Below are 12,409 nucleotides of genomic sequence, written 5' to 3' on the forward strand. Positions count from 1 at the left end.
TGAGACTGCGTCCACACTAAGGCTGGCGAAAGTTCGTGTGGCGTAGTTTATTAACGTGAACTATAAGAAACCTCAGTTGCAGATTGAATGCAGGGCGAACCTTCGTCTGGTGTAACTTGGTTGTACCTGAATAGATCGCCACTGCAAGTTCGCCTGATAATTCAGTTTGAGATATGACCCAGTTGTTCTTAATTACAATTGCCGTCAATGTGTACTTCCAATAACCTAAACCACACACACACACACACTCTCTGTCTCTCTCTCTCTCTCTCTCTCTCTCTCTCTCTCTTGGTTGAGCTGGTCTCCGGTGCTGCTCGCCATTATACCTAAAGTATCTAGTGCCATGATAGCACAGCTCAATTAAACCTGGGGTGATGTTCCTTAATGGTGTACTAGGCTGTATGTCGGAGTCCTTTTTGCGACAGATCAAGACAAAGACTCCTGCACCCTAACACACTGTGAAGCATTAAACACCCTGTATAGTGTATTATGTGTATTATACTCCAATGTGTCTTTAAGAAACCTTTATTCTTACAAATCCAAGAAGAATCAGAATCTCTGGAAACGGGAGCTCCTAGATTACAAAACAGGAGATAAACTGTCGAGAGAAACAATCCTGATTAATAATTTGTTATGAACAGTAAGATCCAAACATTAGAAATAGGTGCCATATCTGGCTGGCGGGAGAGCGAGTGGGTGGATATGGTAGACTGATGTTTATGTATTTGCTGTATGTCTCGTGGGGTCGATGCAGTCGCTAGAGAGAGGAGTGAGGTTTTTGTGTGTTCCTCTGTTCCTTGTTGATGTTCATTTTAGATCATCCTAAAGAGTTTCTTGGTAAAGTTGTCTCTCTCTCTCTCTCTCTCTCTCTCTCTCTCTCTCTGGCACGCTCATTTACACCTATAAAAACCTAAAACAAACATCCCGCTAAATTCACCATAACATTGGAACAGCAATTAGTGAGGCAGAGATAAACACGCTCTAGAAGAAACTCTTAAAAACTGTGCCTGTTCTCTGAGTTTTTAAAAACCAAAAACAACAAAATTTTAATGTGATTCGTATGACCAAAAATAGCAATAAATAAAGAGATGAAAAGAGATTTTTTTTTTAATATGAATCATGAAGAGTTCTTCAACAAAAGTGATTTCAAGGAAGTACAGAAGAAAATATAAGTTGTTTTTTTTCGCCACTTATCAGCATACTAGCCGTATGGGCGGTCTATCCAGTGTTAGTCCAGGAGTAAATCGGGGACCGGGAAACCTGTGATATTTGGAAGAGTCTCACTGGATAGCACCCTTCTAACGAGCGTTCAGGCCAAGACTTGAACTCTTGACATACATGCTGGAAAACACAAGGTAAACCAAGAAAAACGGAAAGGAAAAACGTAAAAAGGTTACGTGTGTGTGTGTGTGTGTGTGTCAGGTGAGTGTGTATTTTCTCTAAGGTGTTGGTACAGGTGGTGAGGTATGTGGGTCGGGTAGCATTGTGTCTTAGGCCCTTGACATAAATACAGTGCCACCACGAGCACTCAACTACGTCTGGCTTTACCCTCCAAGACACAATGGTACGTCTATGACCACCCAACCTCCTGTAGTGATGCTGAGAGTGTCTTGTAAATGTTGGTTTTCTGGTAACTGTGACGGCAAAAGTTAAAGAAATCTTAACGAGGTTTTTCCATATTTTTTTTTTCACTGTTTAACTCTCTGCTGTTGATAGTTCTAGGTTAATGCCATATGAAATAATATGCTCTGGGTATGCTTAAAATGGGTGGCTGAAGCCATAACCATTTCACTAGCAATCACCTAAGAAAATATTAACACACGTCATCCCGAACCCTTTGGTGAAGTCAAGATATGGCACATCCCTGTTGCTGACAAATATCCCAGAATTTCTAATCTCGCGGTGATTATCCGTCCTTATCAACTCATGGCCAGTTTCCAGAAAATATATTTACCGACTCCCGAGTATTTAACTATTTCCATTAACACTTGGTATTCAACGAGCAGACTCTTGTACACACTGTCCCCAACCGAGTGTTGTTCGAGTGTATAACTTTTGGTAACTTTGTCCTTGAGCTCCTTGTCTCTCAAAAAATAATTTTTTGTTTGTCATTAACAGTTAATCTATTGTATGCCATTTTGACAGCAGTATATCTTATTCTTCAAAATTATGTCCGTAAAATATTCTCTACACGAGTGATAAGATATCCAACTTAATACAATAATCAGGGATGAAAACTAAAAGAAAACGTATTTTCTTCAGTTTCTTCTCTCTTGTTTAAAGAAAATGAATACGAGGCAGTTATGAAGGGATACCTACACTAAATAGTAAAATGCTTGTACTGTATTCTACTCTTAAAAATATAATATTTTTCTTCCTTATTCAGCCCATATAATATTTTCATACATACATATACACAACACCTCACCATGCCAGGATTCAAACCCACGATCTAATGATTGTGACCAGGGAACATTACCTCTGGGCCACCAGGACACTAAAAGCAATGCCAGACTGTTATATTTCACACAAAGCCTGTTCAACGAGCTTATGGCGCCGTGAACCTTTAATGGGGACTACCCGTGCCGCTTAGGTAATCAGAGTAACGTTTTACCAAATCCGGCTTCGAAACACGAGGATCCATATATATTTCATTAGCCCAATAAAGCACGCGGACTTCTACATATAATCAACACCTCACCCCGCCAGTATTCAAACCCACGATCTTATGATTGTGACCGGGGAACGTTACCTCTGGGCCACCAGGACACAATCATAAGATCGTGGGTTCGAATCCTGGCGGGGTGAGGTGTTGATTATATGTAGAAGTCGTGTTTCGAAGCCGGATTTGGTAAAACGTTACTCTGATCATCTAAGCAGCACGGGTAGTCCCCATTAGAGGTTCACAGCGCCGTAAGCTCGGTGAACAGGCTTTGTGTGTAACATAACAGAATCTAGAACTGCTTTTAGTGTCCTGGTGGCCCAGAGGTAACGTTCCCCGGTCACAGTCTTGGGCTCGTGGGCCATGGGTTCGAATCCTGGCGGGTTGAGGTGTTGATTGTATGTAGAAGTCCGCGTGCTTTATTGGATCCTCATGTTTCGAAGCCGGATTTGGTAAAACGTTACTCTGACCACCTACGTGATGCAGGTAGTCCCCATTAGAGGTTCACGGCGCCATAAGCTCATTGAACAGGCTTTGTGTGAAATATAACAGAGTCTAGGACTGCTTTTAGTATCCTGGTGGTCCAGAGGTAGCGTTCCCTGGTCACAGTCATGGGCTCGTGGGCCGTGGGTTCGAATCTTGGCGGGTTGAGGTGTTGATTGTATGTAGAAGTCCGCGTGCTTTATTTGGGCTAATGAAATATATATATATATATAATACCTCACCAGTATCTCTGCAAATGTATTTCATCAGATATGTTTAAAAAAATGTCTGTACTTCCATACAATTATCCGAGGGCCTCGCTAATATAAATCAAGACAGAAGCAAACCACACGTTGCTACAGGCGTAACTCACCTACATTTCGGTCGTAATGTGGTACCTGTCTCACGGGACGCTTAGTACCCCTGCTAATTTGGGAAGTGGAGGATGGCATGGGTCAGGAATGTGTTGTGGTCGCCTGCCAAATATCCTCTCTCTCTCTACGATATGCGCTAGTCCTTGCATGTACTCGACCATCAACAAGAGCTATATTGACCAGCAAGGATGACCTTCTCATACAGTCAGTGTTATCTGGTCGTCACTTTTTTTCCGACAATAAAAAGTGAATTAGTGTAGTTGCAGCAGTGACATTTACATCAAAGAAAACGAATATTCATGCTGCAAAGTATAGTAGAAGATCTGAATTTCTTCTGTAACACTAACTTAAACATGTACAGTAAATACAGTACGTTGTGAAAGGTTATAGGTTATTGTGATATATCATATATCTGCTAAAATTCATTAACAAAAAAGGAAAACACATTCTTCAAATTTTACTGAAACTTAGTAAAATATATAGAGGGAGAGAATAAACAAGGGAACTTATTTCAGTTTAGGTGACAATGTTTTCTTTTTTATTCTCGTTTAACAAAACTATTCGACAAAATCTAATTTACTCGACCTGTTTGAGTATTTTTTTTTACTTTAATTAAAACTTACAAAATTTGTATTACATCAGCTGGGCAATGATAGGCGAGAAATTTTTTAATTATAAAGAATTGTACAGCACGAAGCAACTAAACTCAACATTTAGAGATTAGTTTAAGTTAGATTATATTGGTTAGGTTAGATAAGATTCAATCGGTTACATAAGGTTACATTGAAATGGTTCGGTTAAGTTTTATGTGATTTGCCCGTGTCATCATCTACCGAAGACCCGGACGCGATACACGAGTAGAGAGTGATAGGGGGAGGGGGAGGACGTAGCTAAAGAGAGACGAGATGGAGAGGTGAGGAGGGAGGTTGGAAAACCAATAGGAAAAAAGAAAGACAGATGGGTGGGAATAGAGAGAATGTACAGAGTATTAATGTGGAGGGAGAAAAGTCCAATTAGCGTCACCTCTACAAACACCATGGTGAGTGTCGGCGCCGCAATAACAACCATCTGAAATAGATAAACAAATGATTACTTACCAAATAACCCTTAAGGAATAAGATCAAAAGGCCCAAAGAATATTACATTCTGTTACACTGCAGGTTCTTCGTTGTGTTATATAATGAATTATAAGAGAAGAATTATTGAGGTTACAGAAAGGTGGGGCATTTTAACTGTTGTTTAGTGTTTAAACGACTTAAATGACGAGCTTAAAGATTTATTAAGATAACAATAGAGAGCTTGCGAAAAATACTATATTTATCTTTCATTTTTTTAGCACAGTAATATAGTATCTAGTGTTAAGAAGACCTTGATCAACAACAAAGAGATTTGTCTTCCGTTTTAATTTTTAAAAGTTGTCTTTTGTAGAAAGTAAGCCAGGTGTTCATCTATCGTCCATGTTATTGTTGTTGCTGATCGTCTTCCGGCTGTAGTTAATGGCTGGTCAGAACTGTCAGTGAGCAGACAGTACATGCCTCCCTCACAACATAACAGGACGCCGACCATAGTAACTCTCCTGGTCAGTAAACTGATCTGTGGTGTAGAAACACTTTGGTTCCAGTAAATACTTGTGTTAGTTTATCTTTGATACTTTCATGATCATAAACTTGCAACTAATAAATTCATTATAAGTTTGATCACGAACATGTTCCGTTTGGGATATTATATTTATTGCATACATCTCGAAAAGTGAATTATGTCATGTTATGAAAAATAATAATAATATACATGAAAAGCGCCCATTTTGAAAATATTGATGACTTTTTCATTCACCTGTGATCGATTGGACCAAAATTCTCCCCCCCCCCCCTTCATTTCCCCTTTCTCTTCCCATTTCTCCTCCCCTGATCCCTCACTTCCCTGGATTGTACTGTTAACCAAAGTTTCATAAAACAATGGTTCTAAGTACTTTTGTCACCTCTTCTTCCTGTTTTTCTCTTTCTTCTCCTATCCCTCGCTCCCTCTATTACCCTTATATTTCCAGTTGTCATCTTCCCATTTCTCTCTTCTCCCCTCTTCCCAAATATGATGTTGACGTCAGCTAAACATTCTGTATACAATGGTTATATATATATTCATATGATGTCCATATATTCTGATTATATCAATAATATTAATCATCACTATTTTTTCACACATTAAATAATGTGAGAAAATTTAAATCTGCGAGGCCCGACTACCTCAAGGGATAGTGTCCGATAGCAGGATATTAACAAAACTTTATACGGTAATTATACTCTCTTACCAGTATTAAAACAATTCATCTTACCGCGTCATTCTCGGTGCTAAATCGAAGACGTTTTAGCCGCTCCTTTTGCCGTAGTTCCGGTGGACCATTTAGATGAATTTTCACGACCACAACCAAGGGAAAACTAACATACGATTCATGAAAGTCTGGGACGAGAATAGGGACCAGTCACAGATTCCTATTTTGGGGTTCTTGTATACAGATAGTGGGCGGTGTGACGCAAGGCCGGAGCGCGGCGGTGCGTCATCATGGGGGAGGGAGTGAGGTAGTAAACGGAGTTGTTGAGGGAGTGGACGTGAATGTACTCTTACGATATGAAATTTATTTTAGTTCTTGTTGTCATATCACAGTAAATAAAGTTTTCTTGATTCTGAATTCCTAAAGAGGTTTTCTAAATTAATGGTAAACATTTGTTTTCTATTTAAATGTTGTTTGTGTTACTGTTTTCTCTAAAGCGCAAAGATTAATTCCTTTTTCTTTCTCCTTCAGGTGACGTCGACATGGAGTAAACCCCCCACCTGGACCCTCTGCTCAGAGCGGGGGGTCCAGGGCGTATGTCTACACAACACAACCTTAGCAACTTTTAGGTAAGAAGCAGACGCTGATTTTCAAATTAATCTATATTCACAAATATGTTTACAGTATAATGTCCTACATACTTATTGTGTTGCTTCATCTGTCGAACATGTATTTAAAAACGCTGTTGAAATAATCTATTTTGTATCTGTAATTCTAACTAACAATACATTTCATAGTCTTTTGTTACGAGGTTTCATAGTTACCCCTTTATAAGCTCCCCGATGTTAAAGTTGCGTGATGCACAATGAAAGAAAACCGAGTTAGTGAAATGTGGTGCGTAATGACCGCAGAGTTAACACATGTAGCTTCTCTCGCTTTGTTTTTCTCTCGATTTATTCAATATATCTATCATCTTTCATTGTATTATCAATAATTTTCTCATGAATAAGTGTACTCCATATATCATAAAATACTTAATTTAACTCTCATCCAAAGGAAACAGTATGAGGTAAGCCAATAGAAAGTATTCACCAGTACTTACTGTATATTGACATGGAACAGAAAATTTACATATGGATTCTTAAGACTCTAAGCCCAGATGGTTTAACTCCCGCTTTCTATGAGAGCAGTCGCCCATGCCAAGTCTGGGTATACAGAGTACGTAAAACGTCCCTTCCTACCTTGGCTAACCTGCATTGGGATTCTGAAAGGTTTTTATGTAGTTTTTAATCATCCCTGGAGAAATAAAACGCATTTAGGATACGATAGACCTTTGATGCAAGATTGCCGGTATTAAAACCTGTCATTGTTGTGTTATACTGTAATCAAGTCAGTCAGGTACGTTTTCACATCTTCAGGTCTTCAGGTAGCTAGGTGAAGAAATTTGCCCGTGCAAACCCTCGAGAGCTTGAATTATACTAAAGGTTGGTCCTTCCAATTACTTCAATATTGCTCTTGTATCACCCTGATAAGAGAAGTTATCTGCTACTGAAGACTGTTACCAATACGTCTTCCGTTGTGAATATACCTGATTTTTGCTGGAAAACGTAACCATTTGGTCTTTCTCCCAAGTAAAGTTCCAATTATTACTGGCAACCTCATCATTCTGTCTCCACTAACAACACACCAGCCTCGCCCTTACTCTCTCTTTCTGTTCGATAATACGACGTCCTTTGTCTTCTTATTTTTCTCTCTGGTTATTTTCTTCGTTGTTCTACCTCTTTCTCACTTCTATTTCTTCCTTTGTTTATTATTTTTCTCGACCTTAATTTTTTCCGTTTCTTTTCTTACATATATCTTGTTTTTACTCCTCTGATCTATCTCCTGCTATTCCACATTTTTCAACTTCACTTTGATTCCCACCAAAACCTTCATCACAGAATGGCAAACTACAGTGACGTCATGGCCACTCCCTCACCAGCACCTCACTAGTAAACTGTGTATGGACTCCTCTCCCATTTCGTCAACCCACTGGATCTGGATTCACGAAGCTTGCTATTATTAATGTTCTTCGTAATTTCAGGCGTAAACTAAGCAATTTGCTGGCTGAGTTAATCTAAATCACAAAAAATAACATCGAAAAATGCTATCAAAATTACACTAAGACTACACTTCAACTAGATACGTTCACTTTACTTAACTTGCCAGTGTGCGGGTCTTAGTGAATTTGTAAACAGGGCCCTAGATGGCTTTACTGCGCCTCCTGCTACCTAAGAGCTCAAATCACGTGTAATAAAATGCTCTCTCTCTCTCTCTCTCTCTCTCTCTCTCTCTTTCTCTCTCTCTCTCTCTCTCTCTCTCTCTCTCTTTCCTTGTTGATCTATAACCCTGATATATGCATTCTGGTTTTTTTTTTCAATAATACAATGATATCTTCAATCTTCTTCGTTTCTCCGTTATCGAATTTCTGACTGTTTCTCCTCCGTCACTCATTTCTATCTCTTTTCCCTTTGTCTATATTTATATATTTCCTGCTCTCATTTGTTTTTAATTCTCTTCTTAACGGTTAATCCTTCCTTCCTTCCTCCCTCCCTTCCTTCCTACTTTCCTTCCTTCTCTTTTTTCTTCTTAATTTCCCTTTTTTCAGTCTCTTTTTCTCCTCCTTGTCGTCTCCATGGCCTATCCTACCACCCCATAGACACCCGCTCCCTCCGACCCACCACTTGTCCTCCCCTCCCCCGATGTCACTAAGGAGGTAGTGAGTGCCAGGTCTTGCTGGCGATGGCACTGTGCGTGGTGGGCGTGACGTGGGTGGCAGTGAACAGGTACTAGTGACCCGCTTCTCACTATGTCGGTCACACATACAAACAAATACACACACACACAAAACACACACGCGCGCTAACACTGCACGCACGTACACAAAACACACACACACACACACACACACACACACACACACACAGAACACGCACATACAATGCACACACACACACACACACACACACACACACACACACACACACACACACACACACACACTCACACACATTCACACACACAACACACACACACACACACACACACACACACACACACACACACACACACACACACACACACACACACACACACACACACACACACACACACACACACACACACACACACACACACACACACACACACACACACACACACACACACACACGCGCACACTGCCAATTTAACTATTTTTGTTCACATCAAGTTTGTATTTCAATAAATATGTGGTGCCCACTTCCTGGTTGTTTTGATTGCTAACTAATCCCTTCATTACGATGTCTCCTTATTTATTTTAGTCTAACTACTACCGGACGATTTTATTCAGCTGTGAAAGTCTTATCTCGCAGTAAAGGGTAAAACAAAACTTAGCTGCTTCTACAGGATATAGATTTAAACTTATCCATAAACCATTTGCCCATAAATGCCCCCTTTGCAAAGGAACACCTTATTTAGAACAAGACTTCATTCACCCTCTCATCCTGCTGTAACTTTATTATTTTTATCTGGCCAGTGCTAGACGATTACACTCAGCTAAGGAAATTCCGTCGGTATTGTCAAAGTGTTATCCTGCATTTTAATCTCTCCCAACGATATACACTTTCCTCCTCACCCCGACCCCCCCGCCACACACACAGAAAGACACCTACCCCGACATACCCCTCCTCTCCCTCCTGCTCATCAGTGTATGATTCTGATTCACACTTCACAGTTCGGGGTTTACACCTCAGGGGAGAGAGATTAGCATCGCTAAATGGTAAATGGAGCCAACTGTACAGTGTATGTTCACCCCAGGCCCTACACCCCCATCACTCGACATTCTCCACACCTCCAGTGCAGCCTTTCCTTTTTCCTGTGATGAGATTAATGATGATTCTCATAGGGTTGAGAAGGGGAGATTTTATGAGAGAATCCCCAAGTGATGCCTGCCCCCCTTACATCGACATCAATTTGATTAGTGGAGGAGTTAATGGAGACTGACTGAAAGGTGTTTTTTCATGTATCCATCCACCCTCACCTGTTGTGCCCTCTCTCATAAGCCTTCATAATGTGACTAGTGGAGGTTAAAATGGGACTTGGTTAGGAATTCATTGAAAAGCAAATGATAACAGATGCCTCTGTCTCATGCCGGTCATCCTACTTAGTACTTACTCGAATGGAAATTTGTGGGAAGGAGGTTGTAACTGGACAAAGCTTTTTGTTATGATCCTCAACTTGACAAGATCAAATAAACAAAAACTATTTAGTATATATAAGAAAGAACATTTTTGTCTCTTATTTCTCATTATTTTATATCTTATTTTTCGATATTGTATGTTTCTTATTTTCCATTATTTTGTTTCTTATTTTTCCTTATTAATTTATAATTATTCATTGGCCTCATGTTATGTATTGAAGTTTCCTTTGGGTTCATGTAGTCATCAGACACTTTAGTTAATCTCTCCAGTACTCCCATGATAAAAATATTGATTTTGGGATGTAAATTAAAAAAAAAAATTGTAAATTGTAAAAAAAAAATTTTTATTATATCTAACATACACTTTCCTAAGAAAACTCATATAATCCAAAAATATAAATAAATGGATAAGTTGGCTTTTCCGCCTTGTGGAGCAAATATTCAGATGATAGATTGAACCAAATCAAACTTTTTTTTATTCATGGGCAGTTTGTTTTATCCGTGAAATAGATGGGGAAAGGTGATTTATAAGTTCTCTGTATAAACGCTGTCTGTATATATGCTGAGTCACTGTAAACTACAGTACTATAACGCTAATATTATATCTGTTTATCATTATTTACCAATCGGTCTGTATAAACGAGAAACATAAATTCTCCAAGATTCGACCTTCACTTTATTCCATTTTCTAAGACAGGGGCGCCACCAGCAGTGTGTGGGACGCGGGTTTTGTTTTGGTAAGCTGAGAGGGTCTGGCCTCCCCGCCATTGTGTACATAGAAAATAGCAAGAAAACTTTGCGCTGTCTTCGCTTTTTAAAACTGGAGCGTGTGGCCGTGTAAGATGTGAGGAGACGGGGGAGAGGGTGAAGATAATTGTAGCGAAGGAACATTTGTGGGGGAGAGGGTGGTGGTGGAAGAGATGAGTGATACAGTAGAAAAGGTGTGTGTGTGTGTGTGTGAGAGGAATGGTGGTACATTATTCGGAAGAGGACTTGTGCTTTTGAGAGAAATAAAAGTTTAAATATGAGGCGCAAGACAAGTCGTGTGTGTGTGTCTGAAATTATGTTTTTCTGGGTGTGCGTGTGTGAAGCAAGGGCGCAGAACTGTACATGTTAGTTACTTCAGCAAGAAATTACAGTATGCTTGGGGTATGGCTTACCTGGTGTATGCTTTTGCACGTTTGTTTCTTGTTCGCTGTTCAAAGAATGTGTACATTTGTGTTAGCATGCCGTTCCTAAAGGAGTACAGTGGCCGAATGAGTATATCGCCCACCTGTTCTGTGGGTCGCTAACATATCCGGGGCACCCTCAGGCTGCCCAACTGTCAACGGGAACCCGGTTTTAGTTAAGACGGCTTCTAAAAAGTCCCTTGCGGTGTTTTTACCTTTCACACACCCACACCACATGGCCGAGACCGTAGAAAGATTTTTTTTTTATCTAAATTACTCCGGCAGCGGCCATTAGTGAGGGAGTGGCAGATCTCTCAGAGTGTAAATAACATATTTAAGGTCTTGGTGTTCTCATTTACAGTCCACCTCGAGTACTAGTATTCACACCTTCCGGTACAACTTCTTAGACACACAACATCCAAATGTTTTTGTCCCTGGTGCTTTGTTATCTCGTCTTCTTCGTTATCTAGCTGCAGCGGACGGTACCAATTTGTTCCCGGATATTTCCACGCACAGCACAGCTGCAGTAATTCCCTCAGAGACACATCACCATGAGTGTTTATCTCTCAGCCACAGTCGTCACCTAATTTACTCGTTAACTGCGTCTGCGTCCAAACATCTATATTGGGATTTCTTTATTATCGAATTTTAGTGTTTTGATTTCCATCTTCATTCAGAGGTCATCTTGTGTATAGAATTATAATATGTTTATTGAGTTTTCATGTTGTATGATATACTGTATTGGGTTTACGCCCACATTTCAGGTTGGGATTTATTTGCACATGGGGTTCACTGTTTTGATGGCAGCTTAGTTCAGAGACGTCAGCGGTTTCAAAAATGTCTCTGTAAATTATTTCTACACTTGAATGTTTGTGTAACAACTTTTTTTTCACGTAATTCAGTGTTACATTACACCCCCTATACAGTGTTTAATCAATCTTTACCCAGCTGATGAACGCACTAACCTTTACATCTACCATCGTGTGAGATAAGGCCCTATTCACCTCCAGGACGCGGTGGGTCTATAGTCATCAGACACTGTTCACGTATTAACATTGTGGTTCATTTTATTTACTTCTTTGTGACAGCCTGTTAGTTCTAGGTGGCGTTATGGAAGGTTCGGGTTTGTTTGGGGGAATTTAAATAGACACTTGTTAAATATTTTACTTAGATTTTTGTTCATATTTTAGTAGCTTAAACAACTTAATAAACTAATATTGTAGCCTTGCTCGAGTA

At 39.8% G+C, this 12,409-nt stretch overlaps 1 protein-coding gene across 2 annotated transcripts in view; it reads left to right on the forward strand.

Annotated features, from left to right (window-relative positions):
- LOC121878197 (RING finger protein nhl-1-like) overlaps positions 1-12,409 on the forward strand; it is a 75,524-nt gene that overhangs the window by 20,847 nt on the left and 42,268 nt on the right. For both annotated transcript variants that reach the window (XR_006091103.1, XM_042384260.1), the window contains exon 2: positions 6,317-6,414. The gene's annotated coding sequence lies outside the window, so the exon portion shown is untranslated. The remainder of the gene's footprint in view (positions 1-6,316; positions 6,415-12,409) is intronic.

This window comes from Homarus americanus, unplaced genomic scaffold, assembly GCF_018991925.1.
Source record: "Homarus americanus isolate GMGI-L3 unplaced genomic scaffold, GMGI_Hamer_2.0 scaffold33468, whole genome shotgun sequence".
Classification (NCBI taxonomy): Eukaryota; Metazoa; Arthropoda; class Malacostraca; order Decapoda; family Nephropidae; genus Homarus; species Homarus americanus.